Genomic DNA, 4,351 nt, shown 5'->3' on the forward strand with positions numbered 1-4,351 from the left:
TTGATCCTATTTGTCATCATAGGTATTTGTAATGTTTCTAACCTAAATTTAGTTAATTGTCGGATATTAGCTATTATTTTTAAAATAATAAAAATATAATAATTAAATAATTTCTTTTTTGCTCGTCGATGTTTCATAAACGGTTTTCAGTTTTTGCGTTACCTTAGGTATTGGTCACACTACACCCGATATCGGCCGAAAAACGTTCGGCCGAATTCGGCCGTATACGGCCGAATATATTAATTCAATTGAATCTATTTATAATGGTCACACTAGTTCAGAATAATTCGGCCGTATACGACCGTTAACGGGCAAAAACAATATTATTTGTTTTTATCGGCCGTTTGAATCCGAAAATGGATATTTCCTGCGCATCGTCTACCAATCCGAAATAATACCAATATAGTTGAACAATTATTATTATTAGTATTATTATTCATTTACATCAAACACTAGTAAGAAGACGGTACGTCGTACGTCGATAGTTTTGTGTTTCATTGCCTGTGTTTTATTTAAAATACGTATCTTTGAATTTTGAAATAATGGTTGATTGCGAACGACTAATTAGTTTAGTTTTTGAAAGAGAACCTATATGGGATTCTACAAGCAAAAAACACCATAATAGAGATATAACCAGGAAATTGTGGCAGGAAATTGAAAAAGAAATGCAGGTCAAAGGTAAGTAAATATAAAAATGTAAATACATAAATTTAATTTGAAAATTAATAAAATATTGTAATTGAGATTATTGTTTATTATTATTATTATTAATATTGTGATGGTGGTAAATCTGAATTAAATTTGATAAATAGATAATAAATAAAATACAAATTTAGGTTATGAATAATTATATAATATTATTATAGGTAAAATTTAACAATTGTTACTTTTATTTTATAGCTCCAACAGTTGTGAAATAATCTTTAAAAGTATCACGTATTATGTATGCTTCCGTTCTTGATCTGTTATTGCGTCTAGATACTGAATGTGTTTCTGAGTTTATAGTTGGGTCACGACGAACCTGCTCCAGTAGTGTTTCATCTATACCTTCTTTATCGATGATAATATTATGCAACAAACATATAGTCTTAATAACTATATCAATATGTTCCGGGTTCATTTGAAGTTCGGTTTTTAAACATCTCCATTTCGATACCAAAATTCCAAAAGTGCATTCAATCATACGCCGAGCTTTGCTCAAACGGTAATTAAATATTTCTTTTGCCGAATCCAAATTTTTATCGAATGGATAGGGTCTTAATAGATACTCTTTCAGTGGATATCCTTGATCACCCAATAGAACAAATGGCATTGGAGTAGTTGTGTTCGGTAATGGTCTGTAATTAGGTACATTAAAGGATTTAGCTTCCAAATTTTTAAAAATATTTGATTCGGTAAATATTCCACTATCGCTCTGTCGTCCGTATGCTCCTATATCAACCGATATAAATTTATATTTGGCATCACAGACTCCTTGTAAGTGGACAGAAAAGTAACCTTTGTAATTATAAAACATCGAACCAGAGTTATTTGGGCATTTTATACGAATATGTTTTGAGTCAATACATCCAATACAGTTCGGGAATTTCCATAGTTTCTCAAAATCATAGGCAATTTGTTCAAATAATTCAGTGCTTGGGAACGGCATATGAATGCTAGAAAAAACCTCCCAAATAGCATTACAAGTCTCGTAGATAATTTTACCAATTGTATTATGGGCCATACGGAATGAAAATGACAACGCTCGATAAGATGTGCCTGTAGATAGATACCTAAAAAATACAAATAAATAAACATACATTTCCTTGAAAAAAAATAAGCAATTATTGGCAAAACAAATTAAAGAACTTCTAAAAGTTTCAAGTACCCAGGAATAATATGTTTATGGCAATACTAAATTTGAACTTGAAAAAATAAAAAATAATGATATACATTATGCATGTACATGCATATATAATATTATGTATTTTTAATGTTTAAACTGCTATTGTACTTAAAAATTTGTGTGAGAAACCTTGTATTACATTTTTAAACTTTTTTAACTTTAAGAATAAATTTTTTTTGTAGTTTTAGATTCTGAGCGGAGCAATGAATTTATTGATTTAACAATGATGATGTGTGTTATTTATTTAATTTTTTTAAAAAAATTTTTGTGTGTGTATACGATAAGTATAGTCGAAATAATGTTTCGGTTTCAACTTCAGTATCTTGTTCGATGGGACCTATTAAAAATTGCAATTTTGAGTATTTTATGTCTATGCAGATTATTCCACGAATCTACTCAAAAAAGTACATTTAAATGATTAAATCTTTATTAAATATTACGTAATTATTTATTTTCATGTGTGCATGCATTTATACATGTAATATACTTACATTATACTAATTGCAGATCACAATGGTTAGACTGAAAAGTTTTTATGATATAAACCAAATTATTTATTTTTTTTTTGATTGGTGGTGTGGAGGTAAATGTTTCAAATAAAAGAAATTTTTACTGGTTGTTTAATTGGCATTATCTATACATGATAAAATTCGATCAAAATATTATCATTTGTTTTGAACTGTTTAGGGACATTTTCAGTTTCCAATTTTATTAGTTTTTTTTTATAAATATTAATAAAATTTTATGTGTTGGGCCAAAAAGCCTTCAAGACTCCTGACATATTGCTACAATAGTATAGTTGAAAATATTAAAAATACATAGACATTATTTTTTTTATAAGAATTTGAAGTTCAAAATATTGACAATATTTATCAAATTTAAAATTTAATAATTATTTTGTAATTAAAAATTTATAAGATGTTCAAATTTTGTAGTTAAGGATTGAACATTTAAAACAAAGTTCTCCGTAGGTATAAGTAGTTATTTCCATAATCAAAAAATCTAAAAATATACACGAACACAGTTTTTTTTTTAGTTATTTGAAGTTCAATTTTGAACGAAATTATGTATTAAATAACCAAGAATAATGATTTTACTTATTTTCTAAAATTTTATAATATTAATTCAACTTACCGCACGGATGCCGTAAATAAAAACAACTAAGAAGTAATAAAAATACAAATATAATATAATATAATTATAATATGTATAAACATTTAGTAGGCTAATTTTTTTTTTTTTTACATAGGTGACATTTTAAAGACTAAATGGGCAAGTTTGAGAGATACATTTAGGAAAGAATTTAAAAAATTAAAACGTCCCACAGGATCAGGATTAGAAGAAGAAGCTGTTGAATCTCAGTGGAAATATTTTGAGTCGTTATATTTTTTAAAGGATAATATAACTCCTAGAAAAATGGTGGGAAACATAGTAGAACAATCAAAAACTCATATTGATGAACAAGAGAGCTTTCCAAATTCACCATGTAATTCGTCCATTGATGTCGTGAATGATTTTGATGAAACAAGTTTTTCTGAAAAACATACTGAAAATCCATCGTCTGGTATTTTATCTTTTGAAGAAGGACCATCATCAAAAAAAAAGAAGGGAAGAAATGATGTGATGCAAGATTTACTAGCAATCGAAAAACAAAAACTTCTACAGTTCAATACGATACAGGCAAATTCACAAAAAAAAAAAATGATGAAGATGAAGATTTTTATTTCCTTATGAGTTTGTTGCCTCATTTAAGAGAAATACCAAAACACAGAAAGTTAGCTGTAAGGCTTAAACTTCAAAATGTTGTAATGGCAGAACAAACTGAAAATACCACTGGATCAAGTAATACTTTTACTCCTTCAACATTCTTTGTCAATTCATCGATTCCCTCATACTATATGAATCAGCCCGAATATTCTTCATCAAATTGCCAGTCTAATATTAAGAACACTATTCCTTGTGGTCAAACAAACTTAAATCCTACAGCTGTAGATAATACATGTTTATCTTCTTGGCAAAACATTAATAACGAATAAAAAAAAATGTATATTTTATAAGCAAGTTAATTTTTTACTATAATATTAAAAAGGTATGTATTATTTTTTTTTAAACTGAAAGTACGAAACGTTGTTTTTTTATTAAGTTGTTCAATAAAAGTTGTTTTCATTATTTTATTCTTATCAATTTGTTCAATAAAACTTTTTTACTATTTTATACTGATCTATTTGTTCAATAACTTTATTCATGTTATATTAAATTTGTGTAAAAAAAAAAAACGTAATTATAGCCTCGGAAAATTATAATTATCTCATTTCATATTAGTTATTTTATATATTAATTGAAAAATATTAAGTAATGATTACCTATTAACAATAATACTAATACTAATATAAATAATAATATTTACCTTAAAGTTACTACAAGTCTTTCTTCTGGAATTATGCATTTTCTGAAACTGCAATACTT

General features: G+C 26.8%; 1 pseudogene; it reads left to right on the forward strand.

Moving 5' to 3' along the window:
- The first annotated feature begins 569 nt into the window (after window positions 1–569).
- On the forward strand, window positions 570–4,036 carry LOC132933497 (uncharacterized; annotated as a pseudogene).
- Window positions 4,037–4,351: the final 315 nt, after the last annotated feature.

Source organism: Metopolophium dirhodum, chromosome 1 (genome assembly GCF_019925205.1).
Source record: "Metopolophium dirhodum isolate CAU chromosome 1, ASM1992520v1, whole genome shotgun sequence".
In the NCBI taxonomy this organism is placed as follows: domain Eukaryota; kingdom Metazoa; phylum Arthropoda; class Insecta; order Hemiptera; family Aphididae; genus Metopolophium; species Metopolophium dirhodum.